Source organism: Emys orbicularis, chromosome 1, assembly GCF_028017835.1.
Source record: "Emys orbicularis isolate rEmyOrb1 chromosome 1, rEmyOrb1.hap1, whole genome shotgun sequence".
In the NCBI taxonomy this organism is placed as follows: domain Eukaryota; kingdom Metazoa; phylum Chordata; order Testudines; family Emydidae; genus Emys; species Emys orbicularis.
In genome coordinates this window covers 227,881,983-227,903,698 of record NC_088683.1, presented here as the reverse complement: position 1 = coordinate 227,903,698, position 21,716 = coordinate 227,881,983, and the positions used below count along the sequence as shown (strand labels likewise).

At 45.4% G+C, this 21,716-nt stretch overlaps 1 protein-coding gene across 1 annotated transcript in view; it reads right to left on the bottom strand.

Annotated features, from left to right (window-relative positions):
- Positions 1 to 21,317, bottom strand: part of ADGRG2 (adhesion G protein-coupled receptor G2) — a 97,584-nt gene extending 76,267 nt beyond the window's left edge. The window contains exon 1 of the mRNA XM_065406888.1: positions 21,255 to 21,317. The gene's annotated coding sequence lies outside the window, so the exon portion shown is untranslated. The remainder of the gene's footprint in view (positions 1 to 21,254) is intronic.
- Positions 21,318 to 21,716: the final 399 nt, after the last annotated feature.

Genomic DNA, 21,716 nt, shown 5'->3' with positions numbered 1-21,716 from the left:
ACTGAACAAAAAGAAACATCACATTAGAATGGAAGAGTTAGCTAATATAAATCATGAGTCTTAGCAAGGATGAGTTGAAACTAGATAAAAAATAAAGTAATTCAAGAAACACTAGAATCTAAAGACAAACAAGCACCTCAGAGATTCACAGGAAATGTATTCCAAGTCAGTCTTCAACTCACCTCTGTTACAATTTCTAAAAATAAAACTATATATTTGCATTTGATTGAACTGCAGAATTACTTTAATTGTCCCAAGACTGATTACAAAGACCCCTGTGCTTAAATGATTTTATGTATGTAACCTGGGAATATCAGTTGTTAAACTCTCAGGGTCTTGGTGCCATAATATATTTTATCATTATTTATTTTGATTCGTAAATAAATGAGGTGCCCATCCAAAAGGTGTGGGTATGCAGCCATTACCTTGAGATACACCAAATTTCCCCAGACCTCAGACTACATCACCCCCTAACAAAAATCAAGTTATAAACCAATTCCCCAGTTTTAAAGGCAAATTCCTTCCTCTGTAAGGCAAAGGATTTACCCATAGTGATATTCTCAGACAACACACTCAACACATACAGATTGTACCATCAATTGGCTGTACTACTTAGCACCCAACAGTTGAATTGTGAACTTCCCTGAACCCTAGGAATGTCTGAAGTTGCATCCAGAAGATTAAAGAGCAAATTTCCTATTATATGTCACATACAATACTGATGCACAGCTCCTACCTTATCCTCATTTAATAATGTATTAAGACATGTATTTAAAACCAAACCAAACCAAACACCACACTACTGTACAAATAGTATTCCAATAGCTATGACTAACTACTGAAATACAATTTGTACCGTATATGATCATTCAATCATTTGGAAACCACGTTTTCTAGTAATAAGAATACAATTAAATTTGCAGCCTGAGAACATATGTGGGTTCTGGCTTGTGCATCATTACTAGTAATAAAGATTCTAAAAGTTAATGGAATTGCAAAGGTATAATTGAGGACATAATTTGGAGACAGCAGGGTTGCAGGTAATAAGTGAGGATAGAAATTGGCCTACAGTTTAGTATTTGTGATCATGTAGGAGAAGGAAAGAAGTCAGCTTGACTCTCAGTGCCCAGGCTGAATTTGCAGAGTTGGCAGTTAGAACAGCATATTTTCATTTGTAAACGGAGCACATATGATACAGAATCACTAGACAGAAGCTTCTTGTGATGGGGTGTATAGACTCTACACTGGTTAACCATGGGTTAACAGGAGCCTGAGCTCAATTAGGCCACTGGATGGCACCTGGAGGAGTATTAGGCATAACTCGTGATCAAGTCCAGCTAAGATGGTGCTGGATCTTTATAAAAAAAGGAGCACAAGATAGTGGGAAAGGAAGGCCATGGAAGAGACCCAGCTTATCAATAGAGAGGTTTCTTCTCTTAGGCTAAATGCAGAGAGAGCCCGGGAGGCCTGGAGTCAGAACTGGTGGATCCTGAGCCAGGAGGAAACCTTATAGGCTGGGGACAGTGAAACAAGGGTCCAGAGGTGGCCTGTCTTGAGCTGAAAGGCAGCTGGAGGCAGTGAAGCCCAAGAGTGATGGTAATAGGGTGACCAGATGTCCTGATTTTATAGGGATAGTCCCGATATTTGGGGCTTTTTTTTAGATGAGCTCCTAATACCCCCCACCCCCGTCCCAATTTTTCACACTTGCTATCTGGTCTCCCTAGATGGTAAAGTCTAAGGGGCATTTGGACAGAAGTTTGAGAGGTTGCAGGGAGAGAGGGAGGAACTCTGCTGTCACTCTCATGGTAGCAGGGAGTAAAGAGACCTGTAAGGAACAGGAAGGCTCCTGCAGGATGAGAAGAACCCCCAGGGAAAGCCTTGGTAGGAAGAAGTCCAGAGAAGTGGCAGCAGGGAGTCTGGAAGTGTGAACTTTGACTGCCTGTCCTAGAGTCTCTGGACTGGAACCCAGTGTAGCAGATGAGCCTGGATTCCCCTACCAGCCATTGGCAAGGTGGCATAAAGCCCCTGTGAAGGGCATATGGTCTACTGTAAGCCCTGAGAAAAGGGCATATGGACAACTGGGCCCTGAATTGAGGGCAGCAGACTGAATGGAGGGATCAGATGCTTGCTTTTGTTGCACTCTGTTACCAGAAGGGGTGAGACTAAACGTAACATGGCTAGAAGGATGAGTCACAAGAAGAAACAGACCACAGTAGGGGAGGCGGGGGGAACATCTGCTATCTAACATCTAATCTGCAGTGAGTGAACTTCCCCACATTTCTTATGCACAGTTGCAGAGCACCCCAAATGTGTTAGAGAAAACTACACTCTGTAAGTGCTGCAACAACAAGAGCTAAAGAACTCTGGAAGGATCACTAAGGATGTAGCTGAATATACACCTCTACCCCTATATAACGCTGTCCTCAGGAGCCAAAAAATCTAACCACGTTTATAGTTTCATAGATTCTAGGACTGGAAAGGACCTCGAGAGGTCATCGAGTCCAGTCCCCTGCCCTCATGGCAGGACCAAATACTGTCTAGACCATCCCTAATAGACATTTATCTAACCTACTCTTAAATATCTCCAGAGATGGAGATTCCACAACCTCCCTAGGCAATTTATTCCAGTGTTTAAATAAATAAATTAAATTAAATTAATGGAGATATCCTATTTATCTCCTAGAACTGGAAGGGACCTTGAAAGGTCATCAAGTCCAGCCCCCTACCTTCACTAGCAGGACCAAGTACTGATTTTGCCCCAGATCCTTAAGTGGCCCCCTCAAGGATTGAACTCATAACCCTGGGTTTAGCAGACCAATGCTCAAACCACTGAGCTATCCCTCCCCCCATCCACCCTGACAGTTAGAAACTTTTTCCTAATGTCCAACCTAAACCTCCCTTGCTGCAGTTTAAGCCCATTGCTTCTTGTTCTATCCTTAGAGACTAAGGTAACAAGTTTTCTCCCTCCTTATGACACCCTTTTAGATACCTGAAAACCGCTATCATGTCCCCTCTCAGTCTTCTCTTTTCCAAACTAAACAAACCCAATTCTTTCAGCCTTCTTTCATAGGTCATGTTCTCAAAACCTTTAATCATTCTTGTTGCTCGTCTCTGGACCCTCTCCAATTTCTCCACATCTTTCTTGAAATGCGGTGCCCAGAACTGGACACAATATTCCAGTTGAGGCCTAACCAGCGCAGAGTAGAGCGGAAGAATGATTTCTCGTGTCTTGCTCACAACACACCTGTTAATGCATCCCAGAATCATGTTTGCTTTTTTTGCAACAGCATCACACTGTTGACTCATATTTAGCTTGTGGTCCACTATAACCCCTAGATCCCTTTCTGCCGTACTCATTCCTAGACAGTCTCTTCCCATTCTGTATGTGTGAAACTGATTTTTCCTTCCTAAGTGGAGCACTTTGCATTTGTCTTTGTTAAACTTCATCCTGTTTACCTCAGACCATTTCTCCAATTTGTCCAGATCATTTTGAATTATGACCCTGTCCTCGAAAGCAGTTGCAATCCCTCCCAGTTTGGTATCATCTGCAAACTTAATAAGCGTACTTTCTATGCCAATATCTAAGTCGTTGATGAAGATATTGAACAGAGCCGGTCCCAAAACAGACCCCTGCGGAACCCCACTTGTTATACCTTTCCAGCAGGATTGGGAACCATTAATAACAACTCTCTGAGTACGGTTATCCAGCCAGAGTACGGTTATCCAGCCAGTTATATCGAACTTGCTTTGATCCACCGGAGTGCGCAGCCCCGCTCCCCCGGAGCACTGCTTTACCGCGTTATATCCGAATTCGTGTTATATCGGGTCGCGTTATATCAGGGTAGAGGTGTATTTAAATTACAGCTCGGTGTTCTCAAGTAATGACATTTAAGATGATTGTTAGTATTACTTACAATGTTCAAGTTGTTTGAATTAGAGAAGACCTTTATTGGTTTTTGCCTTATTATGGTGCAATAGTGTCATCCACTGCTTTTTCCAAACCATGTGCCATATTGTGCCAGCACTTTTGAAATAGAATAGCAGTTTTCTAAAGAAGTTCTGCTTTTTTGATAAAAGTACATTTTGAGTGGGTTTAAGACCAATTCAATCTCTCTAGATGAAACAGATGGTATTTACTATGAACATTATTGTCCTGCACTGTACTGTACTCTTTGTGAAACTGAATTTTAAAAGTTCCATAAAGCCTTCACAGTTCTCTTTGAATACAACTGTAAGGAAAAAGAATATGAAAACCAGTAAGTGTTTCTCTTTTTTGTACTCTTTACATTTTAAAAAATAAACTACTGGGAACTTGTTTTACTATGTCCAGCTTTATCCAGAACAACTTTTCACCATTTATAATCATTGCAAACACTTGAAATTCAGACATTCATACCTAACTACCGGGTATGTTGTCTTCACTTTCTTTTGTTCTAATCCTGCATCGATTACTTAGAGAGAGCCCCATTAAAGACCTCTGGCTTTAATACAAATATTTTCCTACATTACAGAATTATTTAAAAACTCCAGACAGTATTTTGCATACCTTTAAATAGCATTATTGTAATGTTAAAGTTTGTAGCTCCCTCTAGCAAACAACCCTAATACAAATTGTATTAATCTAATATTTGTATTTATTTTTCTGTTTTAATTATTCTAATATTAATTTTTGTTAGCTTTTATTTCAAGTTAAAAACATAACTGGAGCAAAAAGAGGCCACATGAAAACAATCATATTATAGTAACTCAACACAGTTTTAAAATAAAAGCAGAACATTAGCAGTGATATGAAAAGGACCTGGAGTGAAATCCTGGCTCCACTGAAGTCACTGCAGCCAGGATTTCACCCTTAGTAACCATACTGTACTTCAGTATGTCTCCAAAAGATCACTCACATATAGACATATTTAGCACTTTCTTACATTGGGGATATTTTTCTCATTCTTCTGGAGTCATGTTGCAATATGATATGTTTTCTTTGTTGAAGTTGGAAGTGTTGAAATAGTAAGCCTTTTCTGTTGCATTTTTGTGACAACAGACAGCGTGTATTATGCCAGCAGCAAGAAGTAAGTCAGGAGCAAGACACAGGAAGGATGGCTGGGACTGTGCAGGTATGTCTCTCTCTCTCTCTCTCTCTCTCTCTCTCTTTCTCAGTGCTTCCCATTGCTTTCTCCAGGATAAGAATAAGACTATCAGCTTCTTCCATCAGCTCCGCTTCCTTATTTTCCAGATTGGCATCAGAAAGTAGTAAAGCTTCTAGTTTATTTTTAAACTTTGGCTGAAGTAAGAGAGATGTAATGGGGAGGATGCTTATGTTGGAAAGTCTTATGTCACTGTTAAACCTGGCACATACAACGTCCACTGACTTAACAGCAGAAATAACGCCATCCTTTAAAAAATGTTGTCCTAAGTTGGGGGTGGGGGGCCGTCAGTTTTTTCCAGAAGACAGTAAAAGAATTATTTGAATGATGGTGTTTTCTAAGGGCATGTCTATACTTACCGGGGGATCGATGAGCAGCGATCGATGCATTGGCGGTCGATTTAGCGGGTCTAGTGAAGACCCACTAAATCGACCGCAGATGATGCTTTCCTGTCGACTCCTGTACTCCACAGGATCGAGAATAGTGGGGGGAGTCAACAGGAGACGACATTGTGTAGTGTGGACCCCGTCGTAAGTAAATCTAAGCTACGTCGATTTCAGTTATGCTATTCACGTAACTCAAATTGCGTAGCTTAGATCCAATTTCCCCTGTAGTTTAGACAAGGCCTAAGACTGCAAACTGAGACATACAAGTAGTCTGTAAAAATCAGTTTATCTTCTGATAGAATACCACCTTTTCCTTTGGCTGCTACAAGTGTTTATATGTCCCTGAACGTGTGTTTCAGCTAGTCTATCCAACATGTAACAAGTAAAGCTTAATTTAATTGATATTTCCTGTTTCAATTTGTCTACAGGTACAATGTATTTTTCTTCACTTGTAAGCTTTTGTAGGCCTTTTGTGAATGGCTAAAAGTGATGCAAGTAATGTTTAATACGTCAAAAGATGTTTAATACTTCATTTTTAAGAAAGCTATATCCTAACACCTAAAAGCAGCTCACAGTGAGCAAAATGTTGTATGTACACCACAGCAAACCACCTCAAAACATTGGCTCAGCTGCTAGTGGTAATCAGGGGAAAACCCTTGGGAGGGAATGTATATTTTGACTTATTCTAGGTTATTGGTATTGGATGGTCTCTTACAAATGCAAAGAAGCCAAGCACAGTGGGCCAAGTTCTGCCTGAGTTACACTCATGTAACTCTGTTGAAGTTTGAGACATAGTATAAACTAACTCATATACAATTCATATGTGCAGTTAGTTCATGAGTGTAATAGCCTACTGGGTGTTTTTCCAATAAGCATCTACTCAGTGACTAAGACTCTCGTGAACCTAAACTTAGGCCTGGTCTACACTAGGCGTTTATGTCGAATTTAGCGCCATTACATCGAATTAACCCTGCACCCGTCCACACCACGAAGCTATTTAGTTCGACATAGAGGTCTCTTAAATTCGACTTCTGTACTCCTCCCCAACGAGGGGAGTAGCGCTAAATTCGACATGGCCATGTCGAATTAGGCTAGGTGTGGATGGAAATCGACGCTAATAGCTCCGGGAGCTATCCCACAGTGCACCACTCTGTTGACGCTCTGGACAGCAGTCCGAGCTCGGATGCTCTGACCAGCCACACAGGAAAAGCCCCGGGAAAATTTGAATTCCTTTTCCTGTCTGGGCAGTTTGAATCTCATTTCCTGTTTGGACAGCGTGGCGAGCTCAGCAGCACTGGCAACGATGCAGAGCTCTCCAGCAGAGATGGCCGTGCAATCTCAGAATAGAAAGAGGGCCCCAGCATGGACTGATCGGGAAGTCTTGGATCTGATCACTGTGTGGGGCGATGAGTCCGTGCTTTCCGAGCTGCACTCCAAAAGACGGAATGCAAAGATCTACGAGAAGATCTCTAAAGCCATGGCAGAGAGAGGATACAGCCGGGATGCAACGCAGTGCCGCGTGAAAATCAAGGAGCTGAGACAAGGCTACCAGAAGACCAAAGTGGCAAACGGACGCTCCGGATCCCAGCCACAGACATCCCATTTCTACGAGGCACTGCATTCCATCCTAGGTGCGGCCGCCACCACTACCCCACCACTGACCGTGGACTCTGAGGATGGGATATTGTCAAAGGCCGGTTCCTCGGACATGTTAGCGGACGGGGAAGATGAGGAAGGAGATGAGGAGGATGAGGCAGTCGACAGCGCTTACAACGCTGATTTCCCCGACAGCCAGGATCTCTTCATAACCCTTACAGAGATCCCCTACCAACCGTCCCCAGCCATTAAACCGGACACAGAATCAGGGGAAGGATCATCCAGTAAGTGTTTTAAACATCTAAACATTTATTTTTAACATAACAGGAATATTAACAATAACAACAATGGGTTTCTCATGATTAGTGTGCCCTAGGCGCTTAACGTTTCAGTCCTGGGCAGTGCAACTATTGGAAAAAAAATCTAACAATGTCCGGTTTTGCATGATTGTTCTGCCCAAGCCGCTCTACTTTTTAGTCCCTGCCAGTGCAGCTACAGTAAAATGCGGTCTATATGTCTGGGGATAGAGCTGAAATCCTCAATGGACATCTCCACGAAGCTCTCCTGGAGGTAATTGGAAAGCCTTTGCATCAGGTTCCTGGGGAGAGCGGCCTTATTGGGTCCTCCGTAATAGCAGACATTTCCGCGCCAGGAGACAAGCAAGTACTCCGGGATCATTGCCCTGCAGAGCATGGCGGCATACGGCCCTGGTCTTTGCAGGCTTTCCCGAAGCATTCTTTGTTTTTCTGTGTCTGAGATCCTCATCAGGGTGATGTCGCTCATGGTGACCTGCTTTGAATTAGGTAGGGGAATGTTAGTATTGGGACTGCTTGCCCGTTCCTTTACAGAACTGTAACCGGCGGTTTACAGTCCCGCGGTGGAGGCGGGAGAGGGGCAGCATACAGGGATCTTTCCCTGGGACAGCCGCGAGGGGGTGGGACAGGGGCAGAGCTCATGCTTGCCGGATTGCTGGCAGCAGGGACTGGCATTGCTTTCAATGTGAAAGGAGGCCAGTGCAACTATTAAAGTTTTAAGCAGCCACAAGTCTACGGCTTACCATGTCGGCCTGCTACACAAATTCCGGTGTCCTGCCCCGCTTCTCTGATCTGCACTGCAAGACCCCAGGCACTGAATGCGAAGGCCGAAAATTCGACCTTGTCCTGAGTGCGCATGTGATAGGTGCTGTGCATGGTCTTGTTCACAGAGAAAGACTATGTTCTTTGTTCACAACGAAATTTATCTTTCTGAGGAATTCACTCCCTTTTTCCCATTCCCACAGCTGCGACTGTCTCCCAACCCAGCCTGGCATCACACTCCCAGAGGCTAGCGCAGATTAGGCGTAGGAAGAAGAGGACACGGGAGGACATGTTCTCGGAACTTATGGGCTGCTCCCGAGCCCAGGCAGCACAGCAGACCCAGTGGAGGGAGAACTTGTCCCAAATGCACCGTTCACACATGGAACGGGAGGAGAGGTGGCGGCAGGAAGACCAGCAGGCGACTCAAACGCTGCTTGGACTAATGAGGGAGCAAACGGACACGCTCCGGCGCCTTGTGGATGTTCTGCAGGACCGGAGGCAGGAGGACAGAGCCCCGCTGCAGTCTATCTGTAACCGCCCTCCCCTGCCACCAAGTCCCATACCCCCCTCACCCAAAGTCCAAAGAAGGAGGGGCGGCAGAGTCCGTGAAAACTCTCACTCCACCCCTGCAGACTGCTCTACTACTAGAAGGCTCTCATTCCCCAAAATTTGACAAGTCCTTTCCTTCCCGCCTCACCCAAGCCCCCGTCCAAGTTTCACCCCCCAGTTTCATGTGTAGTTGCTAATAAAAAATACGTTTCTGTTAATTACTGTTTCCATCATGTTCTTTAGAGGAGAGTCTGTCTGAAGGGGGGGAAGGGGGTTGGTAATTGGACAGAACAGTCACCTTTACCAGGGTACAGAGGCGGGGGCAGGTTCAGCAGCAGGGCACACACACATTGCAGTCACTAGTTACCCTGGTCATTCTGGGAGGTGGTTTTAGTGTTCTGTGGGGGGTGGGGGGTGCTCTGTGACTTTGTGGCGGGGGAGGGCAGTTACAGATCTTATGCAGCAATCCTTATCCTGGATCACAGAGCCACGCAGCAGGGGATCTGTAACCGTCCTCCCCCTGCCACAAAGTCACATAGCCCCCACACACACAGAGTCCCGAACAGGAGGGGTGGCAGGGTCCGTTGAAACCACCAGTCCACCACTGCGGAGCCTGTCATTCCTGGAGTTTGGAAGCATCATTTGCATCACTACACTACACCCGCTCCCCACCACAGTCTGCGTCCCAGGTTCAACACTTTCCCACGAAAACAGTAATAAAGAAAACGGTGTTCATTAACAAAATTCAAGTGATTTTATTTTTAAACGTGTGTTGGAAGGGGGGGAACGGGGTGAAAGGGGTATGTAACTGGAGAGGATAGTCAACATTAACCGGGTAAAGAAACGGGGGCAGGTTCAGCTTCTCTGTAAACAAACTTAATAGTCACAGGTTACCCTGCTCACTCAGGAACCTAGCTTTCAAAGCCCGCTGGGCTCTTCTAATCGCACGGCTGTCTGGCTGGGCGTAATCAGAAGCCAGGCTACTTGCCTCAACCTCCCACCCTGCCATAAAGGTCTCCCCCTTGCTCTCACAGAGATTGTGGAGCACACAGCAAGCTGCAATAACAATGGGGATATTGGTTTCGCTGAGATCACAGCGAGTCAGTAAGCTTCTCCATCTCCCCTTGAGACGGCCAAAAGCACACTCCACCACCATTCTGCACTTGCTCAGCCGGTAGTTGAAGAGTTCTTTTTCAGTGTCCAGGGCGCCAGTATAGGGCTTCATGAGCCAGGGCATTAGCGGGTAGGCTGGGTCCCCGAGGATGACTATAGGCATTTCCACATCCCCAAGAGTTATTTTGTGGTCCGGGAAGTAAATACCTTCCTGCAGCCGTCTAAACAGACCTGAGTTCCTGAAAACACGAGCGTCATGAACCTTGCCCGGCCATCCAACGTTGATGTTTGTAAAACGTCCCCTATGGTCCACCAGTGCTTGCAGCACCATTGAAAAGTAGCCCTTTCGGTTGATGTACTGGCTGGCCTGGTGGTCCGGTCCCAGGATAGGGATGTGAGTTCCATCTATAGCCCCACCGCAGTTTGGGAATCCCATCGCGGCGAAGCCATCTATGATGGCCTGCGCATTTCCCAGGGTCACTACCTTTGAGAGCAGTACCTCAATGATTGCGTTGGCTACTTGCATCACAACAACCCCCACGGTAGATTTGCCCACGCCAAAGTGGTTCGCGACTGACCGGTAGCTGTCTGGCGTTGCAAGCTTCCAGAGGGCTATGGCCATTCGCTTCTGGACAGTCAGGGCTGCTCGCATCCGGGTGTCATTGCGCTTCAGGGCAGGGGACAGCAACTCACAAAGTTCAAGGAAAGTCCCCTTCCACATGCGAAAGTTTCGCAGCCACTGGGATTCATCCCAGACCTGCAGCACTATGCGGTCCCACCAGTCCGTACTTGTTTCCCGGGCCCAGAATCGCCGTTCCACAACATCCACATGACCCATTGCCACCGTGATGTCCTCGGCGCTGGGTCCCATGCTTTCTGACAGGTCTGTGCTACTCTCAGACTTCAGGCCCTCACCGCGGTGCCGTAGCCTCCTCGCCTGATTTATCTGCATCTGCCTCTGGGAAAGGTGGATGATAAGCTGCGAGGCGTTGACAACGGCCACAACTGCAGCGATGGTCGCAGCGGGATCCATGCTCGCAGTGCTGTGGCGTCCGCGCTGTCACTGACCAGAAAAGTGCGCGAACTAATTTCCCGCCGGCGCTTTCAGGGAGGGAGGGCGGGAGTGACAATTGGATGACGACAGTTACCCAAAACCACCCTCGACACATTTTTTTCCCCAGAAGGCATTGGGGGCTCGACCCAGAATTCCAATGGGCAGCGGGGACTGCGGGAACTGTGGGATAGCTGCCCACAGTGCACCGCTTCCAATGTCGACGCTTGCCCCGTTAGTGTGGACTCACAAAGTCGAATTACTGTCCTTAGTGTGGACACACACGTTCGACTTTGCAATATCGATTCCACATATTCGATTTAAGTAAAATCGAACTACTCTCGTAGTGTAGACATATCCTTAGCGTCAATCTGAGTGACTGGTGTCAGACACAATAAAAAAATAATGAAACACAAGGGCTGTTTTGTTTGAATCCAAAAGACTGTACATTCAGCCTTAACTTTTGTATTTCCTGACTTTGGGAGCATGTAAATCTTAACCTTAATATGGAACTAATGTAGGATTTTGCATTATTTTAACTTATTTTATATAATACTAGAAGTGCAGCTAGTGTTTTTCCAGAGACAAAGACCCCAATTCTGAGTTCTTGAATTCTTGCCTTCAGTACAGAAATGGGGCAGTTTATAGCCTTAAGTCACCTTTGTGTCTCCTTTTATTCCAAGGCCATTCTGGAAATAGTTCAGTCTATAGTAAGTGAGAGCAGCCATACAGCCTCACTCTCTCCTTTCCCCCTACCTTGCATACCCCATATGCTGGGGAATGAGAAAGGGAGCATCTTACAGCTGTTTCACAAGATCTACACTGACCGAGAAATCACCTTACACATGGGCTATCCCCCAGAGAGAGATCTGTTAAGAGTCCTTAAGACTGGATCAACATAAAAACCTTAAGGCAACATATGACTGGGGCAACGGTCTCCGCTTCAAGGAGTTTACAAACTAAACAGACAAAATATGGATGGAGGATGAGGAGGAAGGGTTGCAATAAGCAGCAAAGTAGCTATGTTTGCTTTTATGTCTCAGTGCCTCAGGGGTGGGAGGTTGTTAAACTCTACTCTAAGTAGTGCTATAGATTTCATGAAAAGTGTGAAGGCACGGCAGACAAAGTCAGGATGGAAATTCCAAACATATAGGGCCTCATGCAAGTTGTCAAGGAGGTAAGTGGAAGATGGAGACTAGGGAAGCACTTAGGCATGTCGTCTGAGTTCAGTAGGAGGGACAAGAGAAGAAGTGGCAAGTGAGAAAAGCAACGTTTTACAAAGCCTTGACATTCAGCTACAGGACTTGAATTTGATGTGGATGGCAAGAGGAACCGTTAAGGGCATGTCTATACTGCAGTGGGGAGTAAGCCACATTGCCCAGGTAGACAGACTCATGCTAACGGTCTTGAGCTATCATGCCAAAACTAGCAGTCTGGATGTTGCGGCTGTGACGTTATTGATATAATCTGGGACCATAGAGAACATGGTTGCAACCAAAGTCCTGTAGTGGCACCAAATCTTGTAAAAAGGGGGTCAAATGAGGTGTCTAAGACAAGGTTATGGTTTGCTGGTTATGATTATGCTGTCTATATGTGTGTATCAATTTTGTAGTTGAAGTTGTGAATATTGTCTCTATACTGTCTGTATTTCAAACTTATGCTATGCTTCTGGGAGACATCCCAGACAAGTTGGTATTAGCTCTGCCTAGCCTGCTTGATGGCCCATTATGGACCACCAGCTATACAATTGATCCATGGAGAGAAGGCAGATACGCCTTGTAACTCAGCAAAGTATGCAGGAACTTGCCCATGTGACTCCAGACTCCATTTTGCTGTAATTTTCCACAGTAAGAACAAAGAGGTGTTCTTACACCTGGAACAGACTATAAAAGGCTGATGCCTTGTCTCCATCTTGTCTTCAATCCTGCTTCTTACCTCTGGAGGGACTTTGCTACAAACTGAAGCTCTGAACAAAGGACTGAGGACCCATCCCAGCTGGGGATGTACTCCAGAGACTTGATTTGAACCTGCAGTTTATTTCATCACTGCTACAAGCCTAAACCAAGAACTTTGCCATTACTGTATGTAATTGATTCCATGTAACCAATTCTAGCTCTCATCTCTATCTTTTTCCTTTTATGAATAAACCTTTAGATTTTAGATTCTAAAGGATTGGCAACAGCGTGATTTGTGGGTAAGATCTAATTTGTATATTGACCTGGGTCTGGGGCTTGGTCCTGTGGGATCAGGAGAACCTTTTTTCATTTACTGGGGTATTGGTTTTCATAACCATTTGTCCCCATGATGAGTGGCACCGGTGGTGATACTGGGAAACTGGAGTGTCTAAGGAAATTGCTTGTGTGACTTGTGGTTAGCCAGTGGGGTGAGACCAAAGTCCTCTTTGTCTGGCTGGTTTGGTTTGCCTTAGAGGTGGAAAAAACCCAGCCTTGGGCTGTAACTGCCCTGCTTGAGCAATTTGTCCTAAATTGGCACTCTCAGTTGGGTCCCGCCAGAACCGCATCGTTACAGTGGCTCAGGCTGAAGTTCAGGCTCCCAAGCCCACCGGACCTCCAAGGCCTTAGAGCCTAAGCCACAATGTCCATGCTGCTATTTTTAGTTCCTAGCTCAAGCCCCACTAGCATGAGTTTGTCTACCCAGGCTGGGAGGCTCGCTCCCAGCTGCCCTGTAGACATATCCTAAGAGGTTTTGAAGATGGAGATGTACACAGTCAGAACAGTGAGCAAGACAGATATTTTCACAATACCATCTTGGAGAAACTGAAGTTGGAGCCACGGATGCCAGAGAGAAGAATGCTTAATTCATACTTCTACTTGGCCTTCTCCTGAAAACTTACGCTTAAACTTTCTCCATCTTCCTGTGTGTGTGCACGCGTGCGAGTAGTGAAACAGTCTCCCCCACTCTCCTTTCCATGCTCTCCTGGCTCATACAGCAGCAGAAGCAGAAGCAAAGAAAGCAAAATGATGACGTGATCTCATCCTCCACCTTACTTTATGGATTCAGCAGATCTCTTATCTCCCATCCTTGCAGCTGTTGGAATTCCTTAGGAGTTGCAAGGTGAAATATTTAGCCGACTTTAAAAAAAAGAAAAATCAAAGTTCACTTTTATTGTATCCCAATGGCCAAATGAACGCTAAGCACAGAAGCTAATGCCTCTTCATTTTCAGGGAGTGATTCACTCTTCAAATAGCTTTGATCTGACAGGAGGGAGGGTGCATGGCCTAAGCAACATGTTGCACTGGGAACTACACTAACTTTTGTGCATGTGCCGTTGAAGGGGCAGACACATGCTGCCCCTCCCGCACCAAACACTGTCTCAGCAGAGCTCCTGGCTGCACTAGTGCTGCTCCTGGCTGGTGCAGTATGTGGCGGACGGAGGACTCCTTTACAAGAAGAGTTTAACAGCATGTTAAATTGTATTATACTGTTTAACCCCCAAATGGTGCTGTGTATAATATACTTAAGCTCACAACAGCCATTCTTGGCAGTCTATTAAAGGATCTGAACCGGGAATGCATCTGGTGTATCTCTCTGGGAAGGAAACTCTGTAGCCAGTTCATATTATAATACAGAAGCCTGACCTGCTAGTAGCTGTCCTGCAAAACGAGGGTGTAGAAGGAGTACATGACAGAGAGGCTCCACAAAAAGCTGTCTGAGAAAGGGAAGGGCAAAGGTCAGGCCAAACCAGGTGTTGAGGTTGGGCTAATATAATTGAATTAAGCTAAATCGATATTAGCCACTTTTAAAATCCGTCTGAGTGTCCACACAAGAAGATTAGGCTACTTTAACTCAATTTAGAACACTGGTTCTCAACCAGAGGTACACACATCCCTGTGGGTACACAGAGGTCTTCCTGGGGTTACATCAACTCATCTAGATATTTGCCTAGTTTAACAACAGGCTACACGAAAAGCACTAGTGAAGTCAGTACAAACTAAAATTGCATACGACTTGTTTATACTGCTCTATATACTATACACTGAAATGTAAATACAATATTTATATTCCAAATGATTTATTTTATAATTATGTGGTAGTAATGAGAAAGTAAGCAGTTTTTCAGTAATAGTGTACTGACACTTTTGTATTTTTCTGTCTGTTTTTGTAAGCAAGTACTTTTTAAGTGAGGTGAAACTTGAGGTACACAAGACAAATCAGACTCCTGAAAGGGGCACAGTAGTCTGGAAAGGTTGAGAGCCACTGTTTTAGAAAACAATTTAGTTAAATCCAATTCAATTTCTGTGTGTAGACCAGGCATAAGTGTCAGCTTGGCAAACTCAGTCTGGAACCTGAACTCAATCTGGGTTCTTTCCTTCTTGCTCATCATCAACAGTTATAAAGTGATTAGCTTCCTCAGTTATGAGTCACACTGAGGAAAGTACTGACTTAGTTTAACATGAATATAATAACCTCACTTTTTCATGTCATTGTGAAAAAGATGATGTAGGCACAGAATAACTATTGTAATGACAGAACAAAAGCTCAAAAATCTCAGATATAATGGGCCAGGTTTATTCTTAACTCCACTGAAATCAACAATAACACCTGGAATTAATTTGGTGCAAAATCTACATGGAACAATCCAAAATCCAATGGTTGGAAGACAAATTAAAATGGAGAATTTGGCAATATCTATAATCCAGCATGCCCAGAAGACTCAAATCCAGGCAGAGAGCCAACCTAAACTATTCTCTACAGAGTACAACATGGGGTTTTTAAATATTTAAAATATCCATAGATGCCAGTAACCGGATTTTGTTTTTTAATGAGTCCACAATAATATGTTCCTAATCAGTGTATATACATTATTCACTTTTCCTGGTACATGCAATCTGTACTGCTCCTAAACACTCATGTTTGATCTTGTGTGACAACTTCAGGTTCACCCATCATAACATCTTGCAGGATTGCTTCTTCAATGAATATCCTCTAAAGAACTCTATAAATGAGAACACGTCTAATGCTACATTTGTGGTTAGTGTTTTGGTGACTAAAAAATTAACTAAAATTATCTCATTCTAATTTTACATAATATAAATATTAAGTACGAATTCTAGTAATTTCTTCTGAAAGCCATGAAGTAAATAAGTATTTTAACTTGACCAGACTTTTCCAAAACTCTAGTATGTTTTTTTCCATCTGCTCTTTCATCTACATGTGGTTTGCTGTCTCTTTTCTTCAAAAACAAATTTTTTAAGTTACAAAATGATCACAACTACTGTGATGATAGGATTTTTTTTCTGTAATAGTCAGTAGGCTGCAATTGAGCAGTTGTCTCCGAAAACACAAGAGGACCATCAGAGCAGAAAAGATGACCAGCACTTTAATAAGGTGCTATATTGAGTCCCACCTGTTGGAACAAAGTGTGAACAACAATGGAACAACTCCACAGAGTTGCTCATATACCAGATACCTGAACTGTCTGTGTAGTTACAGCTCACATAACCATTAAGATGTATGGAAAAGCCTGAAGTGGGGACTAAAATAAACACATGAAAAGTCCAATATCTCTCAACCTTTTAAATGCCTACACATTTTATATACAGTGACTGAAAAACTTGGTCCTGATCCCACAGTCCTGATGCAGATTACACTCACACTGAAGTACTGCAGAATTTCAGAATTGGATCCTTACTTTACATTTGGAGGCAAATTCTGATCAGCCACTCACATGAGTGGTACTGCTCATGAGCACGGAGAACAGGATTTGTCCCTTGGTCTTTGCACAAAGGATATAATCAATCCTGTATTCCTTGGGCACCCAGAATTTAAATTTACTTCAAATTGTTGTAGCTTGTCTTTCTCATCACCAGAAGTTGGTCTGATAAAATATATTACTTCACCCACCTTGTCTCTAATTTACTTTGAAGGAATTTTTGGCATATAAGAAATGCAGGACTGATTTCCAAATGAGCAGCATTAATACATAATTTCATATAAGACATTTATTATTGTATATTTTATAAAAATCAATCTCTTGATGTGTACACAACATTGATTTTACAAAATAAGCAATATTTTTGAGTTCATGTGTTTGAGATAAGAGCAAAACCCTTAGACATATTTCTATACTTTAAAATTATTGATTACCATTTTGCCCTTCAAATACATTCTGGTCTAGCTTTTAGCTGAAAATACAACATTCATAACCCAAATATGGTGTTTAATGTTAAAAGCAACATATTTGTGGAGGCTGCTACTCATGTCTCATACTGAGAGCTAAAACTGTCAGAACTCTTCTTCCTATATTTCCTCTCATGCCATTCTATTCTTAGTCAGGCAAAATTACTACTGCATTCAAGGGGAGTTCTGCCTACAACCCCTCCTCCACCCCCCAATATAGGTGGCATAAATGAAGCTAATTAATTTAAGAGTGGGAACTGAGTCCCTTCTTCATTCCACTCACCCAACTAGAGCCACATATATTGAGGTATTAAATACTAAATCCTGAAATTCAATTTGGAATGTACTAAGGAGGAAAAATTTGCTCACAGTTCCATCTGACCTATAGAGATCCAGTTAAAATATTAACATTAGAATCTAACTGCCACTTCATGTATGTGAAAAGATTTTGTTGGCTCCAATTTACACATTATTTATAATTATATGACATCTTTCAATGTTTCACTCTTTAAACAATTTTCAGCCATAAATTACAATATGTGTGCTTTCTTAGTAATGTGTAATATTTAAATGATAACATGGCAAAGTTAGCTGTTTCTGTTCTTTGGTTTAATTCAATGACTGTTTCCAACTCTTTATTGACAAAAAATTTTAAACAAACAAACAAACAAACAAAACAAAAACACCACCAGTGTCACCTTGCATAGGACCAAACCCTGCATACCTTACTCATGCAAATAGTTCCAGTGAGGACATTAAAGACAAAAGGAAGGCAAGCAGCATTTGGCCCATAATTTTAGGGTATGAAAACAGTAAAGGGAATCTGAGCAGATCTGCCACCTTAAGAATATGCAAGATGATAACCTAAGAAATTAATTTACAATTGTTTTGTTTAGTGTTCTTTGCACAGTTCAAAACAACATCCCCACACATACAGCAGCCAGCAACTGTAAACAATGAATGTAAAACTGTGCACTATAAAAAGAGTTTAAGAAAAATATTGTATATAAAAAACAGTTATAAATACAGTCTCTAAATGATGAAAGAGAGAAACATTTTCTTTGAATTCAGTGCCACAAGTACTCCTGTTCTTTTTTTGAATTCAGTGTAACAAAATGACAAAGTCAGGGAAATGCAGTGATGTTGTAGCCGTGTTAGTCCCAGGATATTAGAGAGACAAGGTGCGTGAGGTAATACCTTTCATTGGACGAACTTCTGCCAGTGAAAGCTTTTGAGCATACACAAAGCTCTTCTTCAGGACCTGTGTAAGTTCGAAAGCTTATACTTCACCCACCTTTTCTCTCTAAATTCAGGGAAAGATGGTTTCAGTAATTATCATGCACATCATTCCTCATGAAAGGCAATATAAGAGGATAGACTGCAATATACACAGTTTCAAATTTTTACTCCAGGAGGAATTCTGCGCCACTGCGCATGCGCAAAGGGGAGCCACAAGAGCAGTCATGCGACCCTCCCCAGCAGTATGTTTTGGGGGCCCAGGGCAGCCGGCAGAGAGATAAATCACTGTGGGGCAGTAGGCAGGACTGGGGAAGACCTAGCTGGTGACTCCTACCCTGCGCCAGGCTCAGCTGCTAGTTCCAGCTGGACTGGGAGGACGGGACTTCCTCTTTCTTTGCATGGCATCCGGGGGTGGGTCAGACCCACTTCCAGTTTTCTCCCCCAGCTGAAGGAAGCTCTGCAAAGCCCCCACCCTCCGCTGCTTTCAGCACCCATCACTCCTCAGCTGCAGGGGGAAGGATCCCTATACAGGGAGCTGCTCCCCCATCTGCCCAACCCCTGTGCATCCAGACCCCCTCATACCCAGACCCTCCTGCCGAGCCTCATCCCCTCCACTCAGAACACCCCCCCAATGAGCCCCACTCCTGCTGCACCTGGACCACCCCAACGAACCACCTGCACCGGGATCCCCACCCCACCAAGCCTCAACCAGCTGCATCTGGACCTCCCCACTGAGCCCCTCACACCCATACCCCCCGCCGAGCTCTTTCTCCCACACACCCAGACCCTCCACCCTGCTGAGCCCCAACCACCTTCACCTGATCCCCCCATGCAGAGTCCCTTTATCATTGCACCCAGGACCCCCCACACACACACACCTGGATCCCCCAATGAGCCACCCGCACCAGATTGCCCTACACAGAATCCTCTCAACCCACACCTGGATCCCCGCACACTAAGCCCCTCTACACTTGGATCCTGCCTGCCCACACCAAGTGGGCAGGGCCCTGGGGTGTTTCTGGGGCAGGCAGGTCCTTGCGCTGTGTCAGGATTGGGTGCAGCCTTACCACTGAGTCCGTATCTGGGGTGGGGGGGGGAGCTGCCCAGTGATCTCCCACCTCTGTGCAGCCAGTGCCCTGTGCTCCCCAATGCCATGCTGGAGCCTCCAGATTTATTTGACAAATAAAATTTGCAGAATTTTAAATTATTGTGCAGAAGATTTTTATTTTTTTGGCACAGAATGCCCTCAGGAGTATCAAATGACTCCAGATGACTTTCAAAATATCTTGTTTAAAATGCATCTGTTTCACCATTTTTGTTTCAGAATGTAACATGAAAAGATAAGCAATAACAAATACTGGGCTAAATTCAGCTCTCAGTTACACCCATTCATCCCCATAGAAAACAATGGACAAGTACAGGTGTCACTAAGAGAAAAATTGGCCTACTGTGATTCATACAGAAACATGGCCATGATGCAGGTATTAAAAAGTCTGATCTACCCAAACATTAAAAACCTGTCAGTCAAAACATTACAGAAATAAGGTATTCTCTATTGCAGGGGTTCTCAACCTTTTTCTTTCTGAGCCGTCCCCACCGCCTCCCCGATACAGTCTATAAAAACTCCATGGCCCACTTGTGCCACAACAATTGGTTTTCTGCATATAAAAGCCAGGGCCAGTGTTAGGGGGTAGCAAGTAGGGTAATTGCCTGGGGCCCCATGCCACAGGGGCCCCTGCAAAGCTAAGTTGCTCAGGCTTTGGCTTCAGCCCCATGTGGTGTGACTTCAGCTTTCTGCCCTGGGCCCCAGTGAGTCTAACGCTGGTCCTGCTTGCTGAACCCCCTGAAATTGGGGCCCCCAGACCGCTGGTTGAGAACCACTGCGCTATTGTGTAATGCACTGGCTACTTCAGAGAAGTTAATCATTTTATCACTCTTGATTAGAGGGAAAGTCAGAAAGAACCCCTTGCAGCAGTGCCTCTCAAACATGCTCAATTACATGGGGAGCCACATATTTCAAACCAATATTGATGTCCACATCATAATGAAACTTGTTGCCATCTCACTGCTTATTCCTGATATCAGAAACACAACCCCGGAGCAGTGGTTAAACAAAACGTGATGCCTATTACAGACACAGGGTCAAGTCCTGGTCCCACTGAAGACATGGGCAAGACATTGTCCCTACTTACACTTGTGCAACCCCACTGAAGTCATGTAGATCAATGGCCCCACACGTTCCGCCTTTGCTATCTCGATTGTCTCTTCTTATGGGAGGGTCAGTGGCATATTTTAAAGCTGGGTCCTTGGCAGGTTGAGAGCTGTGTTTACACCCGTGAGCCCTATTTCGCAGCAGACTTTCTTTTTCTTTCTTTTCTCAGGACCAGATCCCGGGGCTCTTATTTAGTTTCTCCTCCTTTAGCTTGGCAAAAGTTACATTTCCCAGGCAATAAGTGAGGAAAAAGCTGAAGAGGCGCCTTGGGCTTTGGCCCCAACGATAATAACAAGGCTCTTTCCCAGCTCGGGTGAAGACAGAGGTGTACAGTACATCCAGCCTGCTGCCCGCGGGAAGGGGCTGCACATCCCCCCCGTTCACCTAGGAGCCGGGCTGCTAAACAAGATCCCCCGCCGCAGCCCGGCCAGCCCCAGACATATCGCACCAGCCTCCTCCTCTTGCAAACACCGGCCTGAGCGGGCAACTTTCCCCCAGGTACTTCTCCGCCCCGCACCCAGCGGGACCCGCTTTCCCCCACTGCCCTGCCATAGGACGGGGCAAGACGTGCCGGGGGAGGAAGCCAGGTCCCTTCATCCCCAGCGAGTCCCCCCTCGCTCACCTCAGCCCAGCCGCTCGGGGCGGACCCCGGCGGGAGACTCCCAACTTTGCAGCCCTTGGACAGCTGAACGACCAGAGGAGACAGCGCGTCTGTGCCTCCCCTCCCACCCCCCAGAGACGGGCACTCACCTGGCCCGGCCGGCCGGCGGGGGAGCCCTGGCTGCTCGCTGCGGCTGCTCTGCTGCCCGGGTCGCTTCTGAGCCAGAGGCAGCGCGCGGCGCGGCCAGTCCCGGCAGCTGGAGCAGCCGCCGCCTGTGGGAGGAGGAGGCGACGGGAGGAGGAAGCCCAGCAGCGAGGCGCCAGATGCTGCGGCGGTGGCCGCGGGTTCCCTCGGGGCGCTGCTCTTCGGACCGCTGCACTCCCAGGCGGCTCAGTCCCGCCGCGGTGGGCTCAGGCGGCCAGGGCGCGCCCCTGCTGCCCTGACCCCCGCCGAGCCCCCCTCGCCAGGCAGCGCCCGCAGGCTGTGGCCCTTCAGTGTTTCTGCCCCCAGAGCAGCGGGGCCGCCTCTCGCACGGTTATCCTCGCATCTGGCTGACTTGAAAAGCTGCCGAGGAAACACAAATCATGGGTGTACACGCGGCCGCCAAACCA